Below are 17,307 nucleotides of genomic sequence, written 5' to 3' on the forward strand. Positions count from 1 at the left end.
ATTTCATTTTTAGCTACAATTCACTTCTCATAAATTTTAAATTAAGTTTTAAAATTTTAAATTGTTCTCTCAAGCACTTAAAACAGGCAAACAACAGTAACAACAGAGCAAAACAATTTTTGCAAACCTCCCAAGGCCCACTTCAGTAATAAATATTTGAGATCTAAGTGTAATTAAGCAGTAAGAATCGGTACTCTGCAGGGAGAAGAGTAAAAGTAGATGTAAGACTGTGAAGAAGAGAGAACTGTGGTAAAGGAAGTGAAGGGATACCAAGAAAGAACCATGAGGACAGAGATGAGGTGAGAAGGAGCTTTCAAGGTCCGAAGACCAAAGAAATCAATAGAGAGACTAAGTAGAGTTAGGACTGAGAAAAGCTCTCTTTCAAAATATGGCCAAGCTAGTATTTTAATAGTCTGCCACAAAAATTGGTGTTTTGACAGTATATTTCAAGAACAATGAATGTATTCATATCCTTTGACTTAATATTCCTAATCTTAGAAATTTATTTTAAGGATAGGATCTAAAACAGGTAAATATTAAATTGATAAAGATACTCTTCTAATTAATAAAAATAGAAAGTGAAAATCACGTAAGTCTAATTACAGTAGAATAGTCTAATTGTAGCACATCAACATGTAGACATCCTTATATATAAAAGTTATAGGGCCAATGTAGCAACTTTTCATACTCGAGTATAAAAATTTATCATTGTTTACAACTATTTAAATGCATGTATAAGAACTGAAAGTAAAACAAACAAACAAAACACCGTGAAAACAGTTGATTCTTAATATGATGAAGTTAGTCTGATGCCAGGTGATAGCACAGTGGATAGAACATCAGCCTGGGATGCTGAGTACCTAGGTTCAAAACCCCAAGGTCACCGGCTTGAATGTGGGATCATAATGTGGAATTATAGATGTGATCTCATGGTTTCTAGCTTGAGCCCAAGGTCACTGGCTTGAGTAAAGGCTCACTGGCTTGGCTGGAGCACTCTGGTCAAGGCACATACGAGAAAGCAATCAATGAACAACTAAGGTGATGCATCTATGAGTTGATGCTTCTTATCTCTCTCCCTTTCTGTCTATGCTGTCCTTGTCTGTCCTTTACTCTCTCTCTCTTTCATATATCTCTCTATATATACATATATACCCTGTTTCCTTGAAGATAAGACATCCCTCGAAAATAAGACTTAGTGCAAATATTTTCAAGCTTAGATATATAAGGCCTCCCATGAAAATAAGACCTAGAGTGACTTTAGGAGCAAAAATTAATATAAGACACTGTTTTATTTTCAGGGAAACGGTAGATTGTTGTACATGAATATAGAGTCACAAGAAATTCTTGATGGAATTCAGAGCTGTTTATGCTAATATTTGTGATGACATGGATACAGTATATTAATAAATGTTGATTTTTTGTTCAACAATAAATGTGAATTCTTGTTCATGGAAAAATAAGACATCCCCTGAAAATAAGACCTAGCATATCTTTAGGAGCAAAAATTAATATAAGACATTATGAAGTAGATAATAAAGCTTAAAGGAGCAAGTTGTGAATGGACTGAGAAGAAATAGAAGATTTGGAAAAAGGCTATTTGTTTTGCAAACATGGGTATGAAAAAAGTAGTATTTTAACTGGTAGTAGATTATAATAAAGACAGGAGTCCGACTATAGTAAAAGGCTGAAAAGATGGAGAAAGCTGAGAGGGAAAACCCAGTGCAGAAAGAATGAGGAATCCAGAGAGGGGCAAGGGGAGAAAGAGAGAAGATATTTAAGGGAAAAAGATAAAGGGTGTTCATTTATTCAGTCATGAACACATTTATTCTATTTGCTAATCACCAAAAATGGAGTAGTACACAAAGCAGATATATTTCTGGCTTTCATTAAGTATTTAGTGTAATGTGAGAGGCTGGGGTTATGTTAATAAACAAAAAATCACAAATTAGATTCAGGGTTATGTAGGAAATATACAGATGTTAAAAAAGAAATAAGAAAAGGGTGGTCAAAGAAGACCTCTCTATGGAAGGATATATAAACTAGCATGAAGGATCAGTAAAAGTTAACCAAGTCAGTGGAAGAAGAAGAGGATGAAAAGGGTACCTTAGGAAGAAGCAGCAGCAGATTCAAAGGCCCTGGGGAAGGGAAGAATTGATGTCTCATGGAACTGACAACACAGTGTGAAAAGTTGTGATGAGGGGCAAGGGACATCAATGAAAGCATGCTCTGAGATAAACTGAGATCATACTAGAATTTATAGGTCAGAGTAAAAATTGAATTTTTTTCTTTTTTCTTTTTCTTTTTTTTTTTTTTTTTCTGTATTTTTCTGAACCTGGAATCGGGGAGAGACAGTCAGACTCCCGCATGCGCCCGACCGGGATCCACCCGGCACGCCCACCAGGGGGCGACGCTCTGCCCACCAGGGGGTGATGCTCTGCCCCTCAGGGGTGTTGCTCTGTTGCGACTTGAGCCACTCCAGCACCTGGGGCAGAGGCTGAGGAGCCATCACCAGCGCCTGGGCCATCTTTGCTCCAGTGGAGCCTCGGCTGCGGGAGGGGAAGAGAGAGACAGAGAGGAAGGAGAAGGAGAGGGGTGGAGAAGCAGATGGGTGCTTCTCCTGTGTGCCCTGGCCGGAATCAAACCCGGGACTTCTGCACGCCAGGCCGACGCTCTACCACTGAGCCAACTGGCCAGGGGGATTTTTTTCTAATAGCTACAATAAGGCATTGGATTTTTCTTTTAATAAGGGCAATAAGGCATTGATGGTGTGATTTGATAAGGTTGTAATCTTAATGCCTCACTCTGACAAATAGCAATGATGATTATGAAATGGATGAAATCAGTGACGGGATTAAAATAATTTAACAACAGGTTCTTTGCCCTAATGACTGTTTTAAACTTTAAAATATTAATTAAAAAATGTAACATACATTTTTTTCATTTTATCGATACTAAATAAAATTTTTAGGCTGAATTAATAAATGGCATAGGCTATGCAGATTAAATACGATCAAATAATGTGTATGACAAACCTGTTTGTCACGGGAAAGTTGTGAGCATTCTTCTATGGTTTCCGAAATGCTCAATAAGATAACACTTGAATTATATTCATTGGTAAATTGTGTCTTAGCTTCTTACTTGTTTTACCGTTAGGGGAACACTTATCACATCTTGGGGGAATTTTGGGCCTAACACAAAGCTGAAACAAATGACAGCTTGTCAGCCCCTAGTTGGCACTTTTTCTCTTTACATGTTTGTTTACTGAAGTAAAAAATGCGAGGGAATTAAAATGTAGTATTTTATCAAAAGTATAATGAGTTTTATGAAATGAATACATAAATATGAAAAGCATAGTTTTGTCAAATTTTTTTACCTTTGGACAGAATGAATATTACTATGGGAGCTTAAGAATACACTGTTGCACAGATGAACGTTAAAAAAAGTAAAGAATGTAAATTTGTGATTTCCACAATGGCGGCTTCCTAGGCACCCACCTTAGAGAGAACCCTGATTACAAGTACCATTTTAACAACCGGTTCGTCTAACTTAACAAAAAATTAAGTATCAGTTCTGCTGAACCGGTGTGAATGGGCTGAATGCCACCTTTCAATGGAATAAGGAGAAACCAATACATCTATTTTCAGGTTAATTGAAATGGTAGAGTTGAGAGCTGACTTGGGCTAGGAATGAAGATGTTAAAAACATTGCTGCTTTTCATTAGTCAGGTTTTAAAACTGGAGTTCCTAACTCTAAGCAGCCTGCTGCTTTTTTTTTTTCCCTTCCCTTCAGGAGTTTGCTTTATGAAAACAGTGCACTTCAGGACACATTTCATTTACTATTTTAATTGCTATTGACAGATTGCCAAATATCAAACTATATATTTTTTATAATTTATTACAATGTAAAAATAATCTTTTAGATGATTTTACAAAATAACAATTATCTAAATATTCCATTTGTTAGATTTTTGTCCTCCCCAAACTTACTTAATGGGAAGAAGATTACCATCATCTTAATTTGAATATTAGAGTAGTTTATTGATTTTGTGATTTTTAATATGTTAAGGTCTAGAGTTGAGTATTCTAATATGGTAAACTACAATTACATGTGACTATTTAGATGCAAACTAGTTAAAATTGGATAAAATTAAAATCAGTTCCTGTGTTGTACTAGCCGCTAGTACAGGTTCTCACTAGCTACTAATGGCCCTGGAGTGGACAGAACAGGAGTAAAACATTTTTATTATCTAGAAAGTTCCTATCAGACAGAGCTGACCTGGAAGGTCTTCACTGTTTCTTGACACAAATAAGCTTCTATCATCTTATAAACTACAGTCACTGGTCTAGACCTTTTTCTTTTTTTTGTGACAGAGACAGAGAGAGGGACTGTTAGGGACAGACATACAGGAAGGGAAAAAGACGAGAAGCATCAATTCTTTATTGCAGCACCTTAGTTGTTCATTGATTGCTTTCTCATATGTGCCTTGATGGGGGCGGGGGGCTATAGCAGAACAACTGACCCCTTGCTCAAGCCAGTGACCTTGGGCTCAAGCCAGAGACCATGGGGTCATGTCTATGATTTCATGCTCAAGCCAGAGACTGGGCACTCAAGCTGATGAGCCTGCACTCAAGCCAGTAACCTTGGGATTTCAAACTTTGAGTTCTCTGCTTCCCAGTTAGATGTTCTATCCACTGTGCTACCACCTGGTCAGGCAGTCTAGATCCTTGAATAGTATTTTTTTGCAGGTTCTTGAGATATTTATAATAATAATAATAATAATTGTATATTTTTATGACATCTTATTATCTTGTTAAAAAGAAGTTAATTAAGTTAACAGATATTTTAATAATACAAAAATCATTACATTTCAATTACCTATTTGAATACAGGAAAAGTCTTAATACTAACAAATAATTAAATAGCAGTTAACATCAATTACCAGGCATTATTCAGAGTATTTTACATGAATTAACTTATTCAAAGTTCAAACCAACTCTACATTTAGTTTTAAGAGATAAAAATCCCTTTCTTCTTTTCAGATGAGTAAAACAAGGTACAGATATTCTCTCTGAAAGAGATTTTTACTTGTAAACTCTGAATCTCATTTTTTTTTCAAAAAATTACTTAGCCACTAATTTATACAACAAACATATTGATTAGCTTTTGTTAGGTCATATTACAGTAACAAAGAATCTTGAAGTCTTAATAACTTGCATTGAAGTTAGTTTCTTGTTGTTTTTACTGGTTGACTCTCATATATTCCCATTCTTGAGTCTAGGTGAAAGGAGCTGCTCCTATCAAGGATATGTCTTCACTGCACAGGCAAAGAGAGTGTGCACAAACAAACAATGTTTCCTGAAGCTTCTTATAGCTGGCACACTAAAACATTGCTCATATATTACTGACCAGAGCAAATCACACGACTAATCTTGATGTCAGTGGACCGAAAAGTATAAGAAAGAAGACACTTCAAGTGGCAGGTTAATAGACTGGGGTGCATAATCCTCTTACAGGAAAGAAGGCAGCTATATTTGGGACCAACATTACAATTACCACAACATAGACTAAGTACAATAATATAGACTTTAACTCAGTGCTTGGTATCTAGTTCACCACAGTTAATGGTTATGACTTCCTTTTTCCTTTCCTTTAATGCTTTCAGGTAAATCCTAGAGTTTTAAAATAAAGTGTTAACTAAAAAACAGACTCCTGATATTTATTCTTTTCTCTTGCTCAGAAGATGTTTAGTCATCACTTTGCATCATTAGACCTATATTTATGCTATTCTTTTCTTTTTGTGACAGAGACAGAGACACAGAGAGAAGAATAGACAGTTAGGAAGGGAGAGATGAGAAGCATCAATTTTTTGTTGCAGCATCTTGGTTGTTCATTGATTGCTTTCTCATATGTGCCTTGTCCAGGGGATAGGCTACAGCAGACTGAGTGATTCCTTGCTCAAGCCAGCAACTAAATCTATATTTATTTATTTATTTATTTACTTACTTATTTGTATTTTTCTGAAGCTGGAAACGGGGAGGCAGTCAGACTCCCGCATGTGCCCTACCGGGATCCACCACGAACGCCCACCAGGGGGCGATGCTCTGTTGCAACCAGAGCCATTCTAGCGCCTGAGGCAGAGGCCATAACGCCATCCCCAGTGCCGGGGCCAACTTTGCTCCAGTGGAGCCTTGGCTGCAGGAGGGGAAGAGAGAGATAAAGAGGAAGGATGGGGGAAGGGTGGAGAAACAGATGGGCGCTTCTCCTGTGTGCCCTGGGACTTCCGCATGCCAAGCCAATGCTCTACCACTGAGCCAACTGGCCAGGGCTGCAGATGCATTTTTTTAAAGTTTAAAAGTCTTTCGAAAAAAATTTAAATTACTTAATTATTTCTTATCAATTTTTTTTGTTCAAGTGTTAAATTAGTATGAGACACTTAACAGTACCAGAGATTTTATAATTATTGTTTAGAAAACATCATCCATTATCCTGGTCTGCGCGCCCAGACAGTGAGTGAGAGTTTCCTCTAAGCGCCCTGGAAGTGGGCGCCCGCCTGTGTTACCAGACAGAGTGGCAGAGCCAGAGGTCTTTAAGTGGGTGGAAGCCCCGCCTGATTATGCTAGCAGCTCTGACTGACTGAGCCTTACTCAGAGCCCTGTGCTGAATGGAAATAGAGTGGGGAGTTGCCAGCTCTTTGAGCCTCTTACTATCCAGGCAGAGGCAGCAGCAACCCCATAGCTGGATTATCAGGCTACTAATTGAGGAAGGAAAGACTAGGAGAAAGGCTCCAGGAACACGGACTCTCTCAGTGTCGGAGCCTATAAATGCTAATGAGCCTCGACTGCCAACAAGACTAAAGCACAATACATGACATTGCCATAGAGACTTATCAACTGCAAACCTCTACCTGAGCATGCCAAAGGGGCAGAACCCAGGGTACAGAGTCACCGACCAGGAAGAGGGAGAGAAAAAAAAAAGCAAGAAGATAACCTCTCAAAATCAAGAATAATCTGCACACTTTATAACCTATCCCATTTTATTATATTTGTTCATTTGTTTCTCTTATCTTCATTCTTGATACTTTTTTTCCTCCTCCAATTTGGCCGATTAACTCTCTGCTGGTCTTACTCTCTCCTCTCCTTGAACTACACTACCCATAAGTGTTACATCTTCCATTATCTTTTCTCTCCTCTTCCTTTCTCTCTATGAGGGTTGCACTCCAAAACCCTTAACTCTCTCTCTCTCTCTCCTTTCTTTTTTCTTCTTTTAGTGGTTCCCTCTTTTTTCTCTCTCTCTCTTTTCTCCCTCTATATTATTTTCTTCCTTTCTCCTTTACATCTCCTCTCATTCAAACCTCAATAACAAACAAATTATCTTATCTGGGACTCAAACTTATGTTTGTGGCATTTTGGGGGATTTTTACTTCACCTTTTTAACTCACTAGCAGTGCTCCCATCCCTGGCTCTCCATTTTATCTAGTTCTTGTTCCCCTAAATACAGTAGTAATTTTTTAATTTGTCCCCTCACTTTTCTGTTTTCCTCTTATTCCTCTCATCATAACTCTGAGACAACCAACACCTAAAAGCAAATCATTTTATTCTTGACCCAAATTTTTTCCTTATTTGCTTTTTGTGGGTCGATACCCCCCCTTTTTTTTCTTTTTTCTTTTTTTTTTCTTTTTTTTGCCCCTTTATTACTTTTCCCCAATTCAGGCCCTCCATCACAGGCATTGTTTGTTATAATTCACAGTTCACTACAAGATTTTCTCAAGAAAGAGGGGAGAGGAGAGGAGAGGAAAAAAGGAGGGGGGGAATAATTTCCTTTTTTTTAATTTTAATTTTATTTTATTTTTCTTTATTTCATTATTAATTTTTTTTAAAAAAAACAACTCTTTGATTTTTTATTTTTTTTAACTTTTTATTATTTATTAAATCTCATTAATACTATCAACAAAACCACCCTCAGATGCCATTAAGGAAGAGAAAATCAAATATCATGGATACAAAAGAAAGAGAGGTAACACAGCTAGATGAGGAAAAATCTATGGAGAAAAAATTTAATATATTGGAAACCTTGGAGCTAAATGACACAGAATTCAAGATAGAAATCCTAAAAATCCTCTGAGATATACAAGAAAACACAGAAAGGCAATTTAGGGAGCTCAGAAAACCACTCAATGAACACAAAGAATATATGTCCAAGGAAATTGAAACTATAAAAACAAATCAAACAGAGATGAAAAACTCAATTCACGAGCTGAAAAACAAAGTAACAAGCTTAGCTAATAGAACAGGTCAGATAGAAGAGAGGATTAGTGAAATAGAAGACAAGCAACTTGAGGCACAACAGAGAGAAGAAGAAAGAGACTCAAAAATTAAAAAAAATGAGATAGCCCTACAAGAATTATCTGACTCCATCAAAAAGAATAACATAAGAATAATAGGTATATCAGAGGGAGAAGAGAGAGAAAATGGAATGGATAACATACTCAAGCAAATAATAGATGAGAACTTCCCAAGCGTGTGGAAAGAACTAAAGCCTCAAGTTCAAGAAGCAAACAGAACTCCGAGTTTTCTTAACCCCAACAAACCTACTCCAAGGCATATCATAATGAAATTGACACAAACCAACAGCAAAGAAAAAATTCTCAAGGCAGCCAGGGAAAATAAGAATACAACATATAAAGCAAGGCCCATTAGATTATCATCAGATTTCTCAGCAGAAACTCTACAAGCTAGAAGAGAGTGGACCCCAATATTTAAAGTCCTGAAAGAGAGGAACTTTCAGCCACGAATACTATACCCATCAAAGCTATCCTTCAAATATGAAGGAGAAATAAAAACATTCACAGATACAGAAAAGATGAGGGAGTTTATCATCAGAAAACCCCCACTCCAGGAATTACTAAAGAGGGTTCTCCAATAAGATACAAAGAACAAAAAAAAACAGAGCCACAAGTAAAAGCTCCAAGAAGAACACAATAAAACCAAATTTAAACTGTGACAACAACAAAAAGAAAGAGGGGGGAGAAGATGGAGATTAACAGTAGCAAAGGACGATGGAGTGCAAAAGTACTCACAAAATAGTTCGCTACAATGAACAGGGTAGGGACCCTTTTCATTACTCAAAGGTAACCACCATTAAAAAAACCACCACAGAAGCACATGAGATAAAAGAGATAGCAACAGAGGAAAGATGTATGGAATACAACCAAATAAAAACAAAAGATAGAAAAACAAAAGAAAAGGATCAAACAAGACAAAAAACTAACAGAAAGCAAGATATAAAATGGCAATAGGGAACTCACAAGTATCAATAATTACACTAAATGTAAACGGATTAAACTCACCAATAAAAAGGCACAGAGTAGCAGAATGGATTAAAAAAGAAAATCCAACTGTATGCTGCCTACAGGAAACTCATCTAAGTAACAAGGATAAAAACAAATTCAAAGTGAAAGGCTGGAAAACAATACTCCAAGCAATAACATCCAAAAAAAAGCAGGTGTAGCAATACTCATATCAGATAATGCTGACTACAAGACAGGAAAAGTACTCAGAGACAAAAATGGCCATTTCATAATGGCTAAGGGGACACTGAATCAAGAAGACATAACAATTCTTAATATATATGCACCAAACCAAGGAGCACCAAAATATATAAGACAGCTACTTATTGATCTTAAAACAAAAACTGACAAAAATACAATCATACTTGGAGACATCAATACACCGCTGACGGCTCTAGATCGGTCAACCAAACAGAGAATCAACAAAGACATAGTGGCCTTAAACAAAACACTAGAGCACCTGGATATGATAGACATCTACAGGACATTTCATCCCAAAGTGACTGAGTATACATTTTTCTCCAGTGTACATGGATCATTCTCAAGAATTGACCATATGTTGGGCCACAAAAACAACATCAGCAAATTCAGAAAAATTGAAGTTGTGCCAAGCATATTTTCTGATCATAAAGCCTTGAAACTAGAATTCAACTGCAAAAAAGAGGGAAAAAATCCCACAAAAATGTGGAAACTAAACCACATACTTTTAAAAAATGTATGGGTCAAAGAAGAAATAAGTGCAGAGATCAAAAGATATATACAGACTAATGAAAATGACAATACGACATATCAGAATCTATGGGATGCAGCAAAAGCAGTGATAAGAGGGAAGTTCATATCACTTCAGGCATATATGAACAAACAAGAGAGAGCCCAAGTGAACCACTTAACTTCCCACCTTAAGGAACTAGAAAAAGAAGAACAAAGACAACCCAAAACCAGCCGAAGAAAGGAGATAATAAAAATCAGAGCAGAAATAAATGAATTAGAGAACAGAAAAACTATAGAAAAAATTAATAGAACAAGCAGCTGGTTCTTTGAAAAAATCAACAAAATTGACAAACCCTTGGCAAGACTTACCAAGGAAAAAAGAGAAAGAACTCATATAACAAAATCCAAAATGAAAGAGGAGAAATCACCACGGACACCATAGATATACAAAGAATTATTGTAGAATACTATGAAAAACTTTATGCCACTAAATTCAACAACCTAGAAGAAATGGATAAATTCCTAGAACAATACAACCTTCCTAGACTGAGTCAAGAAGAAGCAGAAAGCCTAAACAGACCTATCAGTATAGAAAAAATAGAAAAAACCATTAAAAACCTCCCCCAAAATAAAAGTCCAGGCCCTGACGGCTATACCAGAGAATTTTATCAAACATTCAAAGAAGACTTGGTTTCTATTCTACTCAAAGTCTTCCAAAAAATTGAAGAAGAAGCAATACTTCCGAACACATTTTATTAGGCCAACATAACCCTCATACCAAAACCAGGCAAGGATGGCACAAAAAAAGAAAACTACAGACCAATATCTCCAATAAATACAGATGCTAAAATACTAAACAAAATACTAGCAAATCGAATACAACAACATATTAAAAAAATAATACATCATGATCAAGTGGGACTCATCCCAGAATCTCAAGGATGGTTCAACATACGTAAAACGGTTAACGTAATACACCATATCAACAAAACAAAGAACAAAAACCACATGATCTTATCAATAGACACAGAAAAGACTTTTGATAAAATACAACACAATTTTATGTTTAAGACTCTTAACAAAATGGGTATAGAAGGAAAATATCTCAACATGATAAAGGCCATATATGATAAACCATCAGCTAACATCATATTAAATGGCACTAAACTGAAGGCTTTCCCCCTTAAATCAGGAACAAGACAGGGTTGTCCACTCTCTCCACTCTTATTTAATGTGGTACTAGAGGTTCTAGCCAGAGCAATCAGACAAGACAAAAAAATAAAAGGCATCCATATCGGAAAAGAAGAAGTAAATGTATCACTTTTTGCAGATGATATGATCCTATATATCGAAAACCCCAAAGAATCCACAAAAAGACTACTAGAAACAATAAGCCAATACAGTAAGGTCGCAGGATACAAAATTAACATACAGAAGTCAATAGCCTTTCTATATGCCAACAATGAAATAATTGAGAACGAACTCAAAAGAATAATCCCCTTCACGATTGCAACAAAAAAAATAAAATACTTAGGAATAAACATAACAAAGAATGTAAAGGACTTATATAATGAAAACTATAAACCATTGTTAAGGGAAATCAAAAAAGATATAATGAGATGGAAGAATATACCTTGTTCTTGGCTAGGAAGAATAAATATAATCAAGATGGCTATATTACCCAAAGCAATATACAAATTTAATGCAATTCCCATCAAACTTCCAATGACGTTTTTTAAAGAAATAGAGCAAAATCATCAGATTTATATGGAACTATAAAATACCCCGAATAGCCAAAGCAATCCTAAAGAAAAAGAATGAAGCTGGGGCATTACAATACCTGACTTCAAACTCTATTATAGGGCCACGACAATCAAAACAGCATGGTATTGGCAGAAAAATAGACACTCAGACCAATGGAACAGAATAGAAACTCCAGAAATAAAACCACATATATATAGTCAAATAATTTTTGATAAAGGGGCCAACAACACACAATGGAGAAAAGAAAGCGTCTTCAATAAATGGTGCTGGGAAAACTGGAAAGCCACATGCAACAGAATGAAACTGGACTACAGTCTCTCCCCCTGTACAAAAATTAACTCAAAATCGATCAAAGATCTAAACAGAAGACCTGAAACAATTAAGTACATAGAAGAAGACATAGGTACTCAACTCATGGACCTGGGTTTTAAAGAACATTTTATGAATTTGACTCCACAGGCAAGAGAAGTGAAGGCAAAAATTAATGAATGGGACTACATCAGAATAAGAAGTTTTTGCTCAGCAAGAGAAACTGATAACAAAATAAACAGAAAGCCAACTAAATGGGAAATGATATTTTCAAACAACAGCTCAGATAAGGGCCTAATATCCAAAATATACAAAGAACTCATAAAACTCAACAACAAACAAACAAACAATCCAATAAAATAATGGGAAGAGGATATGAACAGACACTTCTCCCAGGAAGAAATACAAATGGCCAACAGATATATGAAAAGACGCTCATCTTCTTTAGCTATTAGAGAAATGCAAATCAAAACGGCAATGAGATACCACCTCACACCTGTTCGATTAGCTATTATTAGCAAGACAGGTAATAGCAAATGTTGGAGAGGCTGTGGAGAAAAAGGAACCCTCATACACTGTTGGTGGGAATGTAAAGTAGTACAACTGTTATGGAAGAAAGTATGGTGGTTCTTCAAAAAACTGAAAATAGAACTACCTTATGACCCAGCAATCCCTCTACTGGGTATATACCCCAAAAACTCAGAAACATTGATACGTAAAGACACATGCAGCCCCATGTTTATTGCAGCATTGTTCACAGTGGCCAGGACATGGAAACAACCAAAAAGCCCGTCAATAGATGACTGGATAAAGAAGATGTGGCACATATACACTATGGAATACTACTCAGCCATAAGAAATGATGACATTGGAACATTTACAGCAAAATGGTGGGATCTTGATAACATGATACGAAGCGAAATAAGTAAATCAGAAAAAACCAGGAACTGCATTATTCCATACGTAGGTGGGACATAAAAGTGAAACTAAGAGACATTGATAAGAGTATGGTGGTTACGGGTGGAGGGGGGAATGGGAGAGGGAAAGGGGGAGGGGGACGGGCACAAAGAAAACAAGATAGAAGGTGACAGAAGACAATCTGACTTTGGGTGATGGGTATGCAACATAATTGAACGACAAGATAACCTGGACTTGTTATCTTTGAATATATGTATCCTGATTTATTGATGTCACCCCATTAAAAAAATGTAATTAAAAAAAAAATATATATATATATAAAAAAAAAACATCATCCACTATTGCAATGAAAATTATAATTAAAAATTTTTATAGTTTAAATACTTTCCTTTGGGATGTTATTGCTAAATTGGATATTCTATAGTTTAATTAAATAATTAAAAAGAATATGCACAACCATAAAATATATATAAAGTGAAAAATGACTAAATGCTTTCTTATTAAATTATTATTTGTTTTGAAGAAAATAACTACTTCCATATTTCAATTCTTATACTCATATTTTAGTAATTTGCCATTTAAAAATAATAGAGAATAATAGCTAAGATAATTTTATTACCACAGGGTGTTTGGAAAATTGCATATGATAATCCAGGTAAGGTGCTTGATATAGTGCCTGACATATTGTTAGAGTTCAATAAGTGTTAAAATTAATTTATTAGTAGTATTACAATCTTGTTGTCAGTATTTCATTGTGTTATTTTGGATCAGTCACTTATCATTTAGGCCGTAATTTTCTTCATCTGGAAAATATTAGGAAGGTTTGAAATAGATGATCTCTATGTTTCTTTCAGCTAAAATAATTAAATAATTTCATTTTGTGGTGTACCAAAGGTGGATGACTTCTAGGGTTTTGGTGCTTGGCACAAATGATATAGAACTTGTTATGTAAAAACATTTGCTGTTCTTTTCATCAATATCATTTAAAAATATTTTCCTTTCCTAGAAATATAATTGGCTTCTATTAATTCATCTTTATAAAATGCATGAAGATGAAAAGTGGCATATAAATGGTGATTCATCAACCATGGGGAATGCAAGTTTAACCCTATTGTAATACACATTTAAACTTTGAAAATAAAATTAAATCATAACAATTTTTATGACACCCAAGAAAAGCACATATCTCTTTTCTAAAGGAAAACATGCATACAATTATATACATAAAACACATACTTGGACCTGGTTGGTGGCTCAGTGGATAGAGCGTTGCCCTTTGTATGGACACCTCAGGTTTGATTCCTGGTCAGGTCACACAGGAGAAGTGACCATCTACTTTGACCTTGCCTCTTACAGTCTCCCTTCTTCACTCTTCTCTTCCCATAGCAAGTGGCTCAAAGGGTTTGAGTGTGCACTGGGGCACTGGAGATAGCTTCATTGGAACACATAAGCATTGGGTGCTAAAAACAGCTTGGTACTTGAGCATAAGCCCCAGATAGGAGTGCCTGGTAGATCTTGGTTGGGGTGCATGCTGGATTCTGCCAAATTTGCCTCATTATCTCCCCTCCTCTAATGTAAAATATAAAATAAATAAGAATAATATAAGGAACACATTCTTGAATGTTACATTAAATATTATACAGTAACAAAAATAGTATATATGACCATTTTCTTTTTTTCTTTCTTTTTCTTTATTTTTTTAAGGAAGAAGAAAAGAGAAAGTGAGACAGATTCTCACATGCACATGGACTGAGATCCACTGTTGGAATCAACTAAGCTATTATTAGCAACTATGGCAGATGCTGGAACAACCCAGCCACTGGCTATGAGAGGGGAAGAGGGAGAAAAAGGGGAGAGAGAAGGGAAAGGAGCAAAAGAACAGTGATACCAGACAAGTATCCCACAGTAGATTAAAAACAACAGCTGATGCCAACCCAAGAATATCTAGAAACAACACAACTGGAAGGTGGAGGCAGACAACACCAACCCTATACTCAGCTAGCTACACAAACAGCACACCCAAAGTAAGAGTATATACAGACACAAAATGGGAAGACAGAGAAATGCAATCCAAATGAATCAACAAGAGAAATCTTCAGAAATAAAACTTAATGAGATGGAAATAACCAAGATACCGAATGCAGAGTTTAAAATAATGATTGTTAGGATGCTCCAGGATCTTAAAACAACAATGGATGGAAATAATGAGCACCTAAATAAAGAGATAGCAATCATCAAAAAGGACATTGAAATCATAAAAAGGAATCAGTCAGAAATGACAAGTACACTATCAGAAATGAAGACTACACTAGAAGGAATTAACAGCAGACTGGATGAAGCAGAGCATCGAATCAGCAATTTAGAGGACAAGGTAAATGAAAGCACAGAAGCAGAACAGCAAACTGAAAGGAGGGTCCAAAAGTCTCAAGAAACTCTAAGAGAGCTCTGTGACAACATGAAGAGAAACAACATTCAAATCAGGGGTTCCTGAAGGAGAAGAGAAAAAAACAAGGGATAGAGAACCTGATTGAAAAAATCATAGCTAAAAACTTCCCTAAATTGATGAAGGAAAAAGTCACACAAATTCAAGAAGCACAGAGAGTCCCATTAAAGGGAACTCAAAGAGGCCTACACAAAGACATATCATAATAAAAATATCAAAATTAAGAGATAAAGAAAGAATACTAAAAGCTGCAAGAGAAAAGCAGTCAATCAGCTACAAAGGAGCCCCCATTAGGATGACATCTGACTTTCCAACAGAAATATGTGAGGCCAGAAGGGAATGTCAAGAAATATTTAAAGTAATGCAAAACAAAAGACTAAAACCAAGACTTCTTTATCCAGCAAGGCTATTGTTTAAAATTGAAGGAGAAATAAAAAGCTTCTCAGATAAAAAACAAAACAAACAAACAAAAGAACTCAAGGAATTCATTACAACCAAACCAATGCTACAAAAAATGTTAAGGGGCCTGTTGTAAACAGAACAAAGAAAAAAATCTAGAAAAAAAGGAATGTAGATTTAAAGAATATAATGGCAATAAACAACTTCATATCAATAATAACCTTAAAAGTAAATGGATTAAATGCTCTAATCAAAAGACATAGGGTAGTTGCATGGATAAGAAAACAGGAACTGTGCATATGTTGTCTATAAAAGACCCACCTCAAAACAAACGATACATATATACAGAAAGTGAAAGAATGGAAAAACATATTTTATGCAAATGGAAATGAAAATAACCTGGAATAGCAATAGTTATATCTGACAAAACAAACTTTAAAACAAAGGCTATAATAAGGGATAAAGAAGGTCACTACATAATGATAAAGGGAGCAATCCAACAGGAAGATATAACCATTGTAAATATCTATGTGCCTAATATAGAAGCACCTAAATATATAAAGCAGATTTTGATGGACATAAAGGCCAAGATCAACAACAATACTATAATAGTAAGGGATTTTAATACCCCTCTAATATCAAAGATTAGATCCTCAAGAAAGGAAATTAACAACAAAAAAAACAGCAGCCTTAAAGGACACGCTAAATCAACTGAATTTAATAGATATCTTCAGAACCTTTCACCCTGAAGCAGAAGAATATACATTCTTTTCAAATGCTCATGGTACATTCTCTAGGATAAACCACATGTTAGGACACAAAATGAGTCTCAATAAATTTAAGAAGATTGAAATCATAACAAGCATCTTCTCTGATCACAATGGCATGAAACTAGAAAACAACTATAATAGAAAAACTGAAAAATCATTCAAATGCTTGGAGACTAAATAGCATGTTATTAAATAATGGTTGGGTTAACAATGAGATCAAGGAAGAAATAAAAAAATTTTCTTGAAACAAATGAAACTGAACATACAATAACTCAAATTATATGGGACACAGCAAAAGCAATCCTGAAAGGGAAGTCCATAGCATTACAGGTATACTTTAAGAAGCAAGAAAAAGCTAAAATGAACAACTTAATCCTGCATCTAAAAAACTAGGAAAAGAACAGCAAGTAAAGCCCAGAGGAAGTAGAAGGAAGGAAATAAAGATCAGAGTAAAAATAAATGATGTAGAGACTAAAAAAAAAATACAGAAGATCAATAAAACCAAGAGCTGGTTCTTTGAAAAGGTAAACAAGATTGATGAACCTTTAACCAGATTTACCAAGAAAAACAGAGAGAGGAATCAAAGAAATAAAATTAGAAATGAGAGTGGAAAAGTAACAGCTGACACAGCAAAAATACAAAGGATT

This window comes from Saccopteryx leptura, chromosome 5 (assembly GCF_036850995.1).
Source record: "Saccopteryx leptura isolate mSacLep1 chromosome 5, mSacLep1_pri_phased_curated, whole genome shotgun sequence".
Classification (NCBI taxonomy): Eukaryota; Metazoa; Chordata; class Mammalia; order Chiroptera; family Emballonuridae; genus Saccopteryx; species Saccopteryx leptura.